Consider the following 17868-nt stretch of genomic DNA (forward strand, 5'->3'; position numbering starts at 1 on the left):
TGCTGCCTCACAGCTCCAGAGACCTGGGTTCAATTTCCACCTCAGGCAACTGTCTGTGTGGAGTTTGCATATTCTCCCTGTGTCTGTGTGGGTTTCCTACGGGTGCTCTGGTTTCCTCCCACTGTCCAAAGATGTGCAGGTTAGATGAATTGGCCATGCTAAATTGCCTGTAGTGTTAGGTGAAGGGGTAAATGTAGGGGAATGGGTCTGGGTGGGTTGCTCTTCGGAGGGTCAGTGTGGACTTGTTGGGCCTGTTTCCACACTATAAGCAATCCCATCTGTAAAGAAGCTTGCCAAACCCATCTACTTAAATTGATTTTTGGCCATGAAACAAGCATCCCATTAAAATTGATTAAGGAAACGGTTTTAGGATAAAAAAGATGAATCATCTGTGTTAGAGAGAGATGCATAAAAGTGTGCAAAGTAGCATTAGAGAACTTTAGAGACTTCATATACAACGATGAATGAATAGGCAGATAGACACTGAAATCTGAATTTTTCAAACTGTAGCTAAAGTTCTAGTGCCATTACAGTTTGGAAGAGGAGCCCATGAAGACAAACTTCAATGGCCCTTATAAGATAACTAAGAAGGTTAATAAAATGAATTATCTGGTTGACACTCCAGATCACAGGAAGAAGAATTGATTGTATCTTAGCAACATTTTGAAATTATAGATTCATAAAGAAGGAGCAAGTCAGTCAGGTCATGAAAAAGTGGAGGATAACAGAGACTGTGAGAGCATGGAGGAGGAGATGTAGACAATTCACAAATCAAATCACCTACTAAACAAAATACTGAAAGAACTGTGGATGCTGGAAACCAGAAACAAGAGCAAAACTTGCAGGAAACACTCAGCAGATCTGGCAGCATCTGTAGAGAAAAATCAGAGTTAATGCTTCATGTCCAGTGACACTTCTTCAGAACTCAGTGTTCTTTAGATCCAAGGATTTGAGTATAAATGATTCTGGTGGACAATGACAATGGTAAGTATAGTGATGAAGAGGTTGAGTATGAGGAGAATCAGTCCACTAAAGAAATCTTGAAGCAAGAAACACTCTTCTCTGCTACTACTACCTGTACTACTTGTTTACTCCATTCCACATACCAGTTCAAATATTCTGACTGTAGAGAATTAGATCATATATCAGTCTGAATACATATTCAGGACCTGAGGTGTGAATTAAATCCATGTCCTTCTAACTCAAATATTGAGAATGTGACAACTGTGCCAGTCTGACACGAACAAAAATTAAAGCTGAACAAACCAAACAAATCCTGCGTCATCTTCTTGTCTACATATTGATTCTGGATTGATTTCTTTCCTGTGCTAAATCACTTCCTCACTAGTGTGTTGAATATTAACTCAGCTGAATCTAAAATGCATTACAGCTGCATTCGCTTCCTCTGGGAAATGATTTTCTCACCCGGTAATGTATACTTCCCACGTTGAAGAATGGAAAAGGATTAAGTCAGCTCCATTGCCTATATCAATCATTGCTACATTAAATCACTGGCTTGTATTGTTAGGTAATACTTGCGTGGGACTGGGATTTAATTTTGCTGGGAAAACTGATCAGGGCTTAAATATTTTAAAAACTAATGTGGTATAGATGCAGCAATGAAAGACACAACCCATAAATATTAGTCATTCCTGTTTAGTTAAACAATTTGAAGAAGCAAAATTAGACTGAAGAAAAAATTCTAGTTGGGTTCTTAAAATATCCTGTCCATTTTGAGTGTCTCTGGTAATTGCAGCATTTGTTGTCTGTTCCAACTGGTCTTCAGATGCTGATAGTAAGCTGCCTTCTTGAATTATTGCAATCCAAATGGTGTCGATGAAATAACTCCACAGAGGCCGATATCCCATCATCAAGTTTTGCATGTGGAGAGTCTTTGACACTGATCCAGCTCCTCAGAGCCAGCTCTCTGAGTGACCAGAATCTCTGACACTCCTATTTATGTCTGTCAGCTGGGGGCTCCCTGGTTGGACCAGGTTAACAACCCCAATCAGGGAACACATATTCTATGAGATCCAACTGGCTGACCTTGTTATGATCATAACAGTAAGGACACCTAAAATACTGTGAGTAAGTTAAGACCCAATATTTTGCCCCAGTGAAAATGAAAGATCAGCAACCTAATTTCAAGGTGTTGAATGCTCAGAAGGAACTTGAAGGTAGTGGCTTTCCCATCTACCTGCCATCCTTGTCCTCGATGTGGTGAAGGTACTGGGTTTGGAATGTACTGTCGAAGGAGAGTTGGCAAGTTGCTGCATTGCATCTTGTAGATGGTACGCAGAACTGCCGATTGATGTTGGAAGCAGCGAATGTTGAAGGTGGTGGATAGGGGGCTAAGTGAGCAGTTGCTTTGACCTGCATGGTAGCCTACTTGAGGATTGTTGGAACAGCACTCATCCAGGCAAGTGGGGTGCAATCTTACAATCTCCTATTGTTAATTCAATGCCATACAATTGACCACCTGAGAATTGATTGAAAATTATTTCAAATATTATTGATCAAATCATCATGCAATAAGGTTTTCAGCTTGTGTATTATCATCTGCAATGTGCATGTATTTAGTAGTCACAAAGATGGTTCACAGAATAATTAAAAGAGTGACTGTGAGGACTACAAATACAATAATCTATTTTTACTGCATAACATTTTGGCAAAAGTGCAAAAAGATCAGGCCAATTTTAAAAAATAGTGTTTTGTAGAAAATTAGCATGAATATCATAACATTAAAAATTGCAAACTAAGCATATTAGCATTTAATCAGCCTGCATTGATGAATTTAACTCCACCTGAATGTGAATTAGCATTTTCTTTCTTCAAACATGATAATGTCGAGTCACAGTTATGAAGTTTGGTTATGATTTTAATTTCCCATGATTCTTTGGTGAAGTTTGTTCTAAAATTATTTGAAATTGAATTTGAGAACAATGAGTAGAAATTGATTAAACATTTCCCCGAAGAATCTACTGGTTATGATATATGTTATGCTGAATAATTAATTTTATATGCAATATAAACTGCATTCTAACAGATAACCACAGAAGGCTAGTTGCAAACAGTGCCACTTTGAATGCTTTTTGAAAAGAATGTATTCCATTCCAGATTTAAAAGATAGACAAGCTAAGTATTTTACAGACAGTCTTGCAATGTCATCATCTGCCATGTTTGGAAATTAAACACAATATTGCACATGTCTGTAATATTGCACTGATAACAAGGGGATATCCAAAATTTATTCAGAAGTGCCTTTGAAGTAGTATGAATTGGAGGAAAACTATAACATGTCCTGTTTATTTTTTTAGATACAGAGGAGAGTGTTTGCATACTTACAGGAGAAAACAAATAGGATATATTAAGTCTAACAGATCATTTTATCCAATTGACAGAGTTTTTTATCCATTGAAAGGGTCGAGCACATTCATAATATCTACAGGTGCAAAACATTGGCCTAGATCATAAATAACTGTTATTTATGTCTACATTTAATAAAGGAGGTTCTCAGTTCCAAACAAAGATGATAGACTTGAAATGTTCACATTATGCAGAATTTTATGGAGGCCTGAATGATATGTGCTATGAAGAGAAATATGGTAGATATAGCAAGGTCTGTTAATATGGAATTATTGCTTGCTAACAACCTTATTAACTAAATATCTCACCTCATTAATATATGCAGTTTTCAATTATGTCATAAGATGCAAGTAAATTGAACACTGAGAATTCTTGACACAGACGTCAGAGCGGGTATCTGCCGAGTTCAGCATGCTGCTTGCTCCAAAGGAACTCCATATTGGAAACCAGGCAACAACATCTCAGGGCACGCTCTGTGGGCTCCAGTCACATGCACTGCTTGTCCATGGACATTGACATCCAAAATGTGCCAACCACTAAGAACCTCCGTGGTACTAGAAACATGGAATCTGGGGAGCGTGTTAAGCAACAAGAAACTGTTCACTTCAGCAGTTTCAAATATAAGTTACCCACAGAAAAGGATTGTGTTTTTTTAAATAATGTTATTTTAGTCACTTGGTGCAGAGGAAGTGTTAAAGGTATAAAATCTTAATGTTTCATTATTTCTGCTAATAAGTGAACATTCAAATTTTTCTTTAAAATTATCAGTCTCGATGAATATTATAAGACAATAAAAAATGAAATTGAAAGAGGAAACAAATGAGATTCGAAGAAAAATAAAAGCTAGAAAAAGAAAAGTTTATAATCAATTTCCAGCAATAATTAAAATCTAAAAGAATGAATACTACAGTTTTACAACTTAATTTCATTCTCAGAGTTTTGGCTTGTCAGCGACTAAAACTTCTCACAGAACTATTTATAGCACAGAAGGAGGGCATTCAGTCAACAAGTCCATGCTGATCCATCTTCCAATTAAACCTGTAACTCAATAGGTTCAATTCCTTCAAGTGCCTGATCAATTCTATTTTGAAATCATGGATTGTTTCTGCTTCCACCAACATCATGAGCAGTAAGTTCCAATTTATTGCCATTTATCATGCAAATGTTTCTTCCTCAAATTCCCTCTATATCTCTTACCCAAAACCTGTCCCTATGCAAGCTGGTCATAATTTATTGCACTTCAATCAAATCTCCTTGCAATTTTCTTTGTTTCAAGAACAACTCCAGCTTTTCCAAACAAACCTTGCAATTTAACTTCCCTATCCCTGAAACCATTTCAGAAATTATCTCCCACATCCCTTCACTGACCTGAACTCTTCTCCAAAGTTTGGTGACTGGAACTGAATTCCACTTCGAGTCTAAAAAAGAGCTTTATGAAGATTTGATAGAAGTTTCCTCCTTTCGTACTCAATTCCTGTGCCCTGAAATTCAAAATGCCATCTACTTTGCTAACCATTGTCTCCGTTTAACTTGGCAGTCCCAGATCCCTCTATTCTTTCACACACTTTAGAACTATGCCATTGAGTCAATATCACCTTTCACTGTGTTTTCTGCCAAAGGCAAGCTTCACACTGCTCTATGTTATATCCAGTTGTCATTGTCTGCTCATTCTGCTAGCCTGTCATGGTGCAGGCAAGTCATATCATGTTCATTGCTTTCCATTCCCTCTAAGTTTGGCATCATCCATTCTTAATTCCATAATGTAAGATCCAAGTCATTTATACACAGGAAAAAACACAGCACTGTCAGCACTGACTGTTGGGGAATATTATTTCCCACTATCCTGAAAATTAATCATTTCAACACTTTGGTGTGTGTGTCCTTAAGTAAATTGCTTTACAACTGGACACCAACCCAACTATTCGAACAACATCTTTTTGTTAACCAACTATATATGGAGCACTTTATCAAAACCTTTCTTAAAATCGAAATACAGGACATCCCCTTCATCAACATCCCCTGTTACTTTATCAGAAGTTTCTATGACATCAGCCAAGAATGACTGTTTCAAATTTGTGCTGGTTAACTTCAATAAACTCAGTTTTTTCCAGGAGACTCTTGATTCTTTCCATGATTATTGGGCTGGATTTTATACTTCACCCAAACAAGTTTGAAGAAAAGGGGCAATTTAAGCCTACCTACCACCCACCTAATCATCCCCTGCCCCCACAACAATTTTTCCAGTCACAGGTTTGCATTAAGTAACCACAGCGGGCCATGGATCCTTTAACTGGACAATTAACACATTTCTAAACATTTACCAACTTCTTTGTCACTGATAGGTTCCAGTCCACCTCTTAACTACTTGTTTGCTATTTACATGGTGGGAAGAGATTTCAGGATTCCCTTTTGTATTAATCTTTGTTCCAATAGTATATTCTTGTCTTGTTGGTCTTATTGTCCTTTTCTCCCATCTCAACTTCTTGTAATTGACCTTGTTTTTATTTAAAGATTTCACCTGACATGGGTTGGCACAGTGGCTCAGTGGTTAGCACTGCTGTCTCACAGCGCCAGCACCCCAGGTTCGATCCTAGCCTCAGGTGACTGTCTATGTGGAGTTGGCACATTCTCCTTGTGTCTGTGTGGGCTTTCTCTGGGTGTTCAGGTTTCCTCCCACAGTCCAAAGATGTGCAGGGCAGGTGAGTTGTCCATAGTGTTAGGTGCATTAGTCAGAGGGGGGTGGGTTACTCTTCGGAGAGTAAGTATGGACTTGTTGAGCTGAAGGGCCTGTTTCCACACTGTAGGGAATCCAATCAAATCTTGATTTTTGATTCATCATTATCTTTCTTGCTGTCCAAGGGGCCAGTTTTTTTGCCCTTTTTCAAATATACTTGGCTTGATTCCAAATCACCTTTTTCCTCATAGGTAACATACTGTCCCATTACATATTCTCCTGTCAGTCTTTGGTTCAATTTCCACTCTACTCCTTCTCATTGAAATTAACAATCTTCAATCTAGATGTTCTATTTTAAATTGTTCTTTCCTTTCTCCCATTACGAATCTAAAACTATATCGCATGATGTAAGCGTTTTCTTCAAAAGGAATGACATTTTCTTACAATGAAATGACAAATACCATTCTTTCCTGGTTCATCTAGTGGTCATATCTCATGCAAGTACTACAACTTTGAAGCAATCCACTTATTTCAATTCAGAGTCATGTATATCGTTAAAGCACAACTTCAGGGGCAGAGAAGCTAGAATAGAAACTTCTAGGTATCTATGTTTAATTGCACCTGTGTAGACACTGGATGTCGCTGTCCAATTTACTGTTCAATTATAATGAACACTGATAATCTCAATTATATTTTATAGCTGAATTTGGGCTATTGACTTTTCTGACTTATGCACACATTTTGTTCAACTGGAAAATGCTTATTTTTTGTTATTTTTTGTTTTCTAGAATGGTTTGTTTGTTTGTTTTCTAGAATGGTTTTCTAAAATGGTTACATCTTGGGAAACATAAACTTTAATGTATCTACACTAAGTTATTTTTTAACCTCATTTTATCTCCCTTATTATGTGCTCTTTTTCATTCTGTGTTAATGTTGTCTCTCCCTGTGCTGTATCATAACCTTGTTAAAAGCATTTAGAACAAAGAGCAAAGAAAATTTACAGCCCAGGAACAGACCCTTCAGCCCCCCAAGCCTGAGCCGATCCAAATGTACTGTCTAAACCTGTCGGCCAATACCTAAGCATCTGTATCCCTCTGCTCCCCACCTACTCATGCATCTGTCCAGCCGCATCTTAAATGAATCTACTTTGCCTGCCTCTACCACCTCTGCTGGCAACGCGTTCCAGATGCCCACCACCCTCTGTGTGAAGTACTTACCGCGTGTATCCCCCTTAAACTTTCCACCTCTCACTTTGAAAGCATGACCTCTCGTTATTCAATCCTTCACCCTGGGAAAAAGCTTGTCTCTCTCCACCCTGTCTATACCCTTCATGATTTTGTAAACCTCAATCAGGTCCCCCCCTCAATCTCCTTTTTTCTAGTGAAAATAAACCTAACTTACTCAACCTCTCTTCATAGCTAGCAGCTTCCATACCAGGCAACATCCTCGTAAACCTTCTCTGCACCCTCTCCAAAGCGTCCACATCCATTTGGTAATGTGGCGACCAGAACTGTACACAGTATTCTAAATGTGGCCGAACCAATGTCTTGTACAATTTTAACATGACTTGCCAGCTCTTATACTCAATACTCTGTCCGATGAAGGCAAGCATACTATATGCCTCCTTGACCACTCTATCCACCTGTACAGCAACGTTCGGGGTACAACGGACCTGCACTCTCAGATCTGTCTGCCCATCATCTTTTCCCAAGGCTCGTCCATTCATTGTATAATTCGCTCTAGAATTAGACTTGCCTAAATGCATCACCTCACACTTGTCTGGATTGAAAGCCATCTGCCACTTTTCTGCCCAACTCTCCAGTCTATCTATATCCTCCTGTATTCTCTGACAGTCCCTTGTGCTTACTGCCACTCCGCCAATCTTTGTGTCATCTGCAAACTTTCTGATCATACCAACAGTGCCCTCTTCTAGATCATTTACGTATATTACAAACAACAGTGGCCCCAACACTGACCCCTGTGGAATACCACTGGTCACCTTTCTCCACTTTGAGAGACTCCCTTCAACTACTACTCTCTGTCTCCTGTTGCTCAACCAGTTCTTTATCCACCTAGCTAGAACACCCTGCACACCATGTGACTTCACTTTCTCCATTAGTCTACAATGGGGAACCTTATCAAACATCTAACAACTCATCTAACAATCTGGTCACTTCCTCGAAGAACTCTATTAAGTTAGTAAGGCATGATCTCCCCCGCACAAAACCATGTTGCCCATCACCGATAAGCTCATTCCTTTCCAAATATAAATAGATCCTATCTCTCGGTACCCTCTCCAACAACTTCCCCACCACCAACATCAGGCTGACTGGTCTGTAGTTACCCGGAATATCCCTACTACCTTCTTGTACAGGGGGACAACATGAGCAACCTTCCAGTCCTCCGACACATCACCTGTATTTAAGGATGCCACAAATATATCTTTCAGGGCCCTAGCTATTTCCTCTCTCGCTTCCCTCAGCAACCTGGGATAGATCCCATCTAGTCCTAGGAATTTGTCCACCTTAATAACCTTTAGCACACCCAACACATCTTCCCTACTTATGCCAACGTGATCCAGACTAATCAAACTTTTATGTCTAATCTCAAGATTCCTCTCCTCAGTGAACACTGATGCAAAGTAATCATTCAGAATCTCACCCATTCTCTCAGGTTCGGCATACAGCCTTCCTTCATTATCTTTTGGTGGACCAATCCTTTCTCTAGTTTCCCGCTTGCTTCTTATATAAGAATAAAATGCTTTGGGACTTTCCTTAATTCTGCTAGCTAAAGCTATTTCATGATCCCTTTTCGCCCGCTTAATTCCTTGTTTAAGACTTGTCCTACTCTTCCGATATTCCTCCAGGGCCCTTTCTGTTCTCAGCTGCCTAGACCTTACGTACGCTTCCCTTTTCCTCTTGGCTAGTCGTACAATTTCTCCTGTCATCCACGGATCACGAATCTTGCCCTTCTTATCCTTTGCCTTCAAAGGGACATGCCTACCTTGCCCTGCAGTTAACCTATCTTTGAAAGCCTCCCATCTCAAATGTGACTTCCCTTCAAATAGCTGTGTCCAATCCACATTTCCCAGCTCCTGCCTAACTTTGATATAATTGGTGTTGGCCCAGTTTAGCACTCTTCCCTTAGGACCACTCTCTTCTTTATCTACAAGCATTGTAAACTTACAGAATTGTGGTCACTGTTCCCAAAGAAATCCCCCACCTCAACTTCTACCACTTGTCCTGGCTCATTCCCCAGTACCAGGTCCAATATGGCCCCTTCCCTCGTCAGACTATTGACATACTGCTCTAGAAAACTCTCCTGGACGCTTCATACAAATTCTACTCCATCCAGACCTCTGACACTAAGTGTATCCCAGTCAACATTGGGAAAATTAAAATCTCCCATCACCACTACCCTATTGCCTCTACACCTATTCATAATCTGTTTACCTATTTGCTCTTCAGCCTCATGCTCACTGTTGGGAGGTCTGTAACACAGCCCCAACAATGTAACTGCACCCTTATTATTTCTCAGCTCTACCCATAATGCCTCACTACCCAAGCCTGCCATAGTGTCCTCCTTTAGCACAGCAGTGATATCGTCCCTGACCAGCAATACAACTCCACCCCCTCTTTTACTTCCCTCCCTGTCCTGTCTGAAACGTCTATATCCTGGAACATTCAGTTGCCAATTATCATGCCCTTCCTTCAACCAAGTTTATTTTCTAATTCAGAGGGCTGATTGTATTTATGAATTTCTTGTGTAAAGAACAATAAATTGGTATTCAAGTTGAGATCCACTTTGTAATGATGCTATGATGAAATCTTTGAAAATGAATCTTCTGTCTCAGAGAGATGTGAATTGTCATGTTGACCTTATACACTTTGAAAACCAATAGCCACATTGATGTTCAAGAGCATAAACTGTTCAATATGTATTGGGTCATGTCTAGACAGCAAGGTGAGACAGTGCCACTCATTCTGTAATGTTGTTTCTTGCATAATGAATAGAGAGCAGTATAGTTACTCCATAGCAAATCAGGTTGGAACTTCTGCTGCTATAATGTTAGTTTTGTGTCTGTTGCTCAATGTGTGGATTTGGCAATGATCAGCAAGAAAATTCTTAAAGGCATCAGAAAATTCACTAAAAAAATTCTTCTTGGACTCTTTTTTTTAACCCAATGTGTAAAACTAGCTTAAGAATCATAAGAACACACCAAACACTTCTTCTTTGAAGGTAAATTTTCTGATGCGCAAGTAAAAATTGAAAATAGCTGTAGTCAACTGAGTTTACTACCATCTCTCTCACCTCAAACTCTGTCTCTAGACAGACTGCAAGCCTGACACCCAGTGCTGGATTATCAGGAATGTCCCATAGCTAAATACTGAGAAAGTTACAGTATGGAAACAGGCCCAACAAGCCCACACCGACCTACCCCCCTACACCTAACACCATGGACAATTTAGCATGGCCAATTCACCTACCCTGCACATTTTTGGACTGTGGGAGGAAACCAGAGCACCCTGAGGGGACCCACGCAGGCACAAGGAGAGCATGCAAACTGAGGCAGGAATTGAACCCAGGTCTCTGGTGCTTTGAGGCAGCAGTGCTAACCACCGTGCCACTCTTAACTTTCTTGCAGGATTTTCCTGTCATGAGGGCTTCACAATTTCTTTTCATTCAACTTGCCAAAATAGCAACTTTACTTACTTCCATCCCTATGGGCAGAAAATAAATCAGAGGATTGAAAAGCCATGTAAGAAAGGCACTACAGAACAACCTTGATTATCCAAACAAGACAGGTAGGGAGTATTTTGTTTGGATAATGGATAACTGATTGTTCAGATAACAGATAATGTTTTTACCGGACCTTGAGATCTTATTCAGATAATCTGAAATTCAGATAATTGTTTGGTTAACCAAGGTTGTTCTGTATCACAATAATCATCTGGTCTTTAATATGCAGATAGGTTTGAAAAGTCAGGTTCCAATCCAAAGGAATGGAATCTATTGAATGTCTATGAAATGGTAATCTGGAGCAGTTTGTGGTAGATCCACTAAGGAATAGGCAATTCTGGATTTGGTGAGAGGTAATAAGGCAGATTAGGGAGTTTATTAGGGAGCTGAAGAAGAAGCAACTCTACAAGGCAGTGACCATAAAATAAAAGAATTCACCCTGCAGTTAAACAGAGAGAAGCTGGAATCGGATGTAAAGGTATTACAACTGAGTAAAGGTAACTACAAAGACATGAGGGAGGAGCTGACCAGAGTTCATTGGAAGAGGAGTCTAACAGGGAAGATGGTGGAGCAGCAATGGCAGGAGTTTCTGGGGGCAATTTGGGTAGCATAGCAGAAATTCATCCCAAGGCAGAAGAAACATACTAAGTGGAAGCCGAGGCAAACATGGCTGACACAGGAAATCAGGGACAGCAGAAAAGGAAAAGAACAAGCATACAATGTGGTGAAGCTTAGTGGGAAGACAAAGGAGTGAGAATGCTTTAAAAAATCAGCATAGAAAAACTAAAAAGCAATAAAGGGAGAGATGAAATATGAAGGTAAGTTAGCTAGTGACATAAAAGAAGATTGCATGAGTTTGTTTTTAGATTTAGAGTGGAAATTGGACTGCTGGGAAATGGGGCTGGAGATGTAGTATTGAGGAACAGAGAAATGGAAGAGGAATTGAATCATCACTTTGCATCAGTTTTCATGGTGGAAGGCACCAGTAACATGCCAAAAATTGGAGAGAGTCAGGGACAGAAGTGAATGAGTGTCGTGGCCATCACTAAGGAGATGGAGCTGGGGTAGCTGAAAGGTCTGAATGTGGATATATGACCCTGACCAGATGGTCTACACTCTCAGGCTCTGAAGCTGATTGCTGAGGAAATTGTGCAGGCATTATTGGTGACTTTTCAGGAATCACTAGAGTCAGGGAGACTACCATAAAACTGGAAAATGTAACATTCTTGTTAAAGAAGGAGGGAGGCAGAAGACAGGAAATTATAGGTTGGTTAGTCTCAACTCAATCATTGATAAGATTTTAGAGTTCATTATTAAGGAAAAGATTGTGGAGTACTTGGAAGTGCATGGCAAGTAAGGCTGATCAGCACAACTTTGTCAAGGTGAGGTCATGCCTGACAAATCTGTTAGAATTCTTTGAGGAGTAACAACAAAGGAAGGCCAGTGGATGTAACCTATTTGAATTTCCAGAAGGCCTTTGGCAAGGTGCTACACAGAAGGCTGTTAGATAAGATCCCATGGTGTTCGGGTAGGGTACTGAACAGGCGAGAGGATTGGCTGACTGGGTGAAGACTGGAATTGGGGATAAAGGAGTGTTTTTCAGGATGCCAGCTGGTGAAGAGTGGAGTTTTACAGGGGTCAGTATTGAGACCACAACTATTCATGTCATATATAATTGATCTGGACAAAGGGACTAAGAGCATTGTTGCTCATTTTTCAGATGAAACAAAGATAGGTAGAGGGGCAGGTAGTCTTGAGGAACTGGGGAGGCTGCAGGAAGATGTGAACAGGCTAAGAGAGTGGGCAAAGCAAGTGGCAGATGAAATACAATGTGGGAAAATGTGTGGTTATGCACTTTGGTAGGAAGAATAGAGCCACAGACTATTTTCTAAATGAGAAAAGCTTGGGAAATATGAATCACAAATGGACTTAGGAGTCCTAGTTCTGGATTCTCTGAATGTTAACATGCAGGGTCAATGGCGGTTAGGGAGAAAATTACAATGTTATCATTCATTTTGATAGGGTTGGAATTCAAGAGCAGGGATGTACTGCTGAAGCTGTATAGGGTTCTGGTCAGATTGCATTTGTGGGCAGTTTTGGGTCCCACATCTAAGGAAAGGTATGCTGGCCTTTAAGATTCACAAAGAATGATCCTGGGCATGAAGGGCTTGTCATATGAGGAATGGTTGAGGTCTCTGGGTCTGTATTCAATGGAGTTTAGAAGGATGAAGGAGAATCTGATTGAAACTTCTAGAATATTGAGTGGATAGATTGGATGCAGAGGAGATGTTCTCACAAGTAGGAGAGACTAGGCACCAAGCGCAAAGCCTCAGAGTGAAGGGATGACCCTTTAGAACTGAGATGAGGCAGAATTTCTGCAGCCAGAGGGTGATGAGCCTGTGAAACTCATGCAACAGAGGGTTGGGAAAGATAAGTCATTAAGAGCCTTAAAGACAGCGATAGTTCAGTTCTTAATTAGTAAGAGGAGAAGGCAGGAGAATGGAGTTGAGAAACATATCAGCCATGATTGAATGACGGGGCAGATCTAAAGGGCAAATGCCCTAATTCTACTCCGATGGTCTAATGTGTTTTACGGTCTGTCATGTCACATTTCTGCCCCATCCTACCAGGTTCCCCTCATGGAACAACTCACAATTCAGTGGATAGCCACCAAAAGACTAGCACTGTTTGCGCCCACACTATCTGTAAATGTCCTGAACAAGCACTGGCCTGGGCTCCCTGAATGAAGACTATCCCTCTTGACTTGACTGAGGCCTGCTGACAACCATGACAATCTTCTATCCTTTGTGTATGTGCTAAGCAAGACATCAGTTATATGACACTGGCATCAATGGCTGAGGTGCAAAACGCAAAAAGGCCAGGGAAAGCCATGCAAGGCAGGGATGCTTTGAGCATTGAGGTCAGCTCAGAGTGAGTGAGCACGATGACAATGAGTGGAGAAACTACAGATGCAGCCTAGTGCAGTTCATGAGCTGGGTGCATGTCCCTGACTGTACACTTTGCTTGAAACTGCATTTCAAATACAGATGTCGGTGAAGGTCTGTTGATGTGCAGAAGCATCTTGTAAGTGGATTGGAGATATTCCATGAGGATTCTTAGAGGCTGGTGCTTGTCAGATGCCAATCTCTGAGGATATGAGTTACATCTGCCCAGTGCCCATGGAGTGAGCCCTGCAAAGTTGGTGCTTGTAATTTGGAGCAAGCAGTGAGATGAATCCATCAGGTACACCTCTGGCTTCCTTGTCAAGTTTTTCTGATGGCCAGCTTGTTTGGTGAGTTTGATAAGACAGGATTCTGAATGTTAATGAGGTGAGCTGAGTTATTAACAAGGCAATAATTATTGTCAATTGGGAACTTGACACTGCCTAGCAAAAATCTTGCTGCATTACTTGTAAAGAACATAAAAGATGGTGTGAGTTGCTCCTGAGATCAAAATTGACCGAGCCACCTAATTTTGCCAACACCTCACCATAGCCCACATCAGTCAAACCCCTATACTCATCATTTCAGTCTCCTAGTTCTGACTCCATCCCACTCCCCTGTCTCAGGCTGAACCAGATCTTTCACAAACCTCTCATATTTATTGTTGAGATCAACCTCTGGCCACATACTTGTGCTATCACCATCTATTTCCACATTGTTAATCTCCCCAGTTGCCTTCTCTGTCTCAGCTCATCTGTTGTTGTACCTTAATCCATACCCATATTTCTGCTTGGCTTGGTTATAGTGTTCTAACAGAATCCTGGCCAGTTTCTCATGTTCGACAAAAAGTGCTAAAAATAGTCAGCAAATCAAGTGAAGAGTAGCCTTTCATGCCTCAGGTGAAAGACCTTTCATCAGAATCACCTTGCTAATGACATCTCAAAAGAGCAGTCAAAATTTTCTCCCAAATATAAAATTGAGCATGTAGGTTCATTTTCATGATGGTACCAGAAGTAAATATGAACATGACAATCCAGTGTTCAGACCAAGTGAGGAAGGTTCATGACTCTCCTCTTTCATTTCCCCTGTCGGTGAGTTGTACCAATTTTATTTATTTATTGGCATACAGCTTTCACAACTTGATTAAACCCAGTTAACCAGATCAGAAATGAAGGTGAGAGATTTCTAAAGTATTCTTAAGTGAAATAGAATGGAGTTTATCACCTCGTACCCAGAAAAAATAAAATACAGCAAGAAAAATCATGCAAACACATTCAGGTAATGAGCTTACAAAGAAAAGGAGTGGTGGGGAGGTAGAAGTGTCTAGTACAGACAGGAAGGTAAAGACAATTGCAGTTTGCACATCTTAAGAGCCCCTTGGATCATAAGATGAAAAGATCTGAGTTGAGTTGGGATATCTGGTCGGCATGGACGGGTTGGCCCGAAGGGTCTGTTTCCATGCTGTATTCAAGACTCTATGACTCTATAACTGTTGTTCTGCTTCTTTAATAATGGCGAAGTTTGCAGATCTTTAGTCCTGAATGAAAGATGATGTTTTCAATTTGACTTTTCAATGCAAATTTGGAGAAAGAGTAAGAAAGAGGGAAGAACTTCCAGAAAGGCAAGGTCATGGTGATCATGGGAGACTTCAATATGCAGGTGGACTGGGTAAATAATGTTGCTAGTGGATCCAAAGAAAGGGAATTCATGGAATGCTTACAAGCTTTTTGGAGCAGCTTGTCATGGAGCCCAAAAGGGAGCAGGCTATTCTGGACCTAGTGTTATGTAATGAACCAGACTTTATAAAAAATATTAAAGTAAGGGAACACTTAGGAAGCAGCGATCATAATATGGTAGAGTTCAGTCTGCAGTTTGAAAGAGAGAAGGCAAAATCGGATATAATGGTGTTACAGTTAAATAAAGGTAATTATGAGGGCATGAGAGAGGAACTGACGAAAATAGACTGGAAACAGAGCCTAGGAGGGAAGACAGTAGAGCAAAAATAGCAGGTGTTTGTGGGTAAAATTGAGGACACTGTACAGAGATTCATCCCCAAGAAGAGAAAGATTATCCGGGGAGGGATTAGACAGCCATGGCTGACAAAGGAAGTCAGGAAATCTATCAAAGAAAAAGAGAGATCTTATAAAGTGGCCAAGAGCACTGGGAAATCAGAAGATTGGGAAGGCTACAAAAACAAACAGAGGATAACAAAGAGAGAAATAAGGAAGGAGAGGATCAAATATGAAGGTAGGCTAGCCAGTAATATTAGAAATGATAGTAACAGTTTCTTTCAATACATAAGAAACAAACGAAAGGCAAGAGTAGACATTGGGCCACTTCAAACTGATGCTGGAAGCCTAGTGATGGGAGATAAGGAAATAGCAGGAGAACTTAATAAGTACTTTGCATCAGGCTTCACAGTGGAAGACATGAGTAATATCCCAACAATTAAAGAGAGTCAGGGGGCTGAGTTGAGTATGGTTGCCATTACAAAAGAGAAAGTGCTAGAAAAGCTGAAAGGTCTTAAAATTGATAAATCTCCTGACCCCAATGGGCTACATCCTAGAATTTTGAGGGAGGTGGCTGAGGAAATAGCGGAGGTGTTGGTTGAGATCTTTCAAAAGTCACTGGAGTCAGGGGAAGTCCTGGATGATTGGAAGATCGCTGTTGTAACCCCCTTGTTCAAGAAAGGATCAAGACAAAAGATGGAAAATTATAGGCCAATTAGCCTAACCTCGGTTGTTGGTAAAATTCTAGAATCCATCATTAAGGATGAGGTTTCTAAATTCTTGGAAGAGCAGGGTCGGATTAGAACAAGTCAACATGGATTTAGTATGGGGAGGTCGTGCCTGACAAATCTGTTGGTATTCTTTGAAGAGATGACAAGTAGGTTAGACCAGGGAAACCCAGTGGATGTGGTCTACCTAGACTTCCAAAAGGCCTTTGATAAGGTGCCACACGGGAGGCTGCTGAGCAAGGTGAGGGCCCATGGTGTTTGAGGTGAGCTACTGGTATGGATTGAGGATTGGCTGTCTGAAAGAAGGCAGAGAGTTGGGATAAAAGGTTCTTTTTCGGAATGGCAGCCGGTGACAAGCGGTGTCCCACAGGGTTCAGTGTTGGGGCCGCAGCTGTTCACATTATATATTAATGATCTGGATGGAGGGACTGGGGGCATTCTAGCGAAGTTTGCCAATGATACAAAGTTAAGTGGACAGGCAGGTAGGACTGAGGAAGTGGGGAGGCTGCAGAAGGATTTAGACAGTTTGGAAGAGTGGCCCAGGAAATGGCTGATGGAATTCAATGTGAGCAAATGCGAGGTCTTGCACTTTGGAAAAAAGAATACAAGCATGGACTACTTTCTAAGCGGTGAGAAAATTCATAAAGCCAAAGTTCAGAGGGATCTGGGAGTGCTAGTTGAGGATTCTCTAAAGGTAAACATGCAGGTTGAGTCCGTGATTAAGAAAGCGAATGCAATGTTGTCAATTATCTCAAGAGGGTTGGAAAATAAAAGCACCGTTGTGCTACTGAGACTTTATAAAGCTCTGGTTAGGCCCCATTTGGAGTACTGTGTCCAGTTTTGGTCCCCACACCTCAGGAAGGACATACTGGCACTGGAGCGTGTCCAGCGGAGATTCACACGGATGATCCCTGGAATGGTAGGTCTAACATACAAGGAATGTCTGAGGATTCTGGGATTGTATTCATTGGAGTTTAGAAGATTAAGGGGAGATCTAATAGAAACTTACAAGATAATACATGGCTTGGAGAGGGTGGACGCTAGGAAATTGTTTCCGTTAGGCAAGGAGACTAGGACCCATGGACACAGCCTTAGAATTAGAGGGGGTCATTTCAGAACAGAAATGCAGAGACATTTCTTCAGCCAGAGAGTGGTGGGCCTGTGGAATTCATTGCCGCAGAGTGCAGTGGAGGATGGGACGCTAAATGTCTTCAAGGCAGAGATTGATAAATTCTTGATGTCACAAGGAATTAAGGGCTACGGGGAGAATGCGGGTAAGTGGAGTTGAAATGCCCATCAGCCATGATTGAATGGCGGAGTGGACTCAATGGGCCGAATGGCCTTACTTCCGCTCCTATGTCTTATGGTCTTATGGTCTTATTATCCTTGCTTCTATCAGTCTATGCTGC

Source organism: Chiloscyllium punctatum, chromosome 9 (assembly GCF_047496795.1).
Source record: "Chiloscyllium punctatum isolate Juve2018m chromosome 9, sChiPun1.3, whole genome shotgun sequence".
Classification (NCBI taxonomy): Eukaryota; Metazoa; Chordata; class Chondrichthyes; order Orectolobiformes; family Hemiscylliidae; genus Chiloscyllium; species Chiloscyllium punctatum.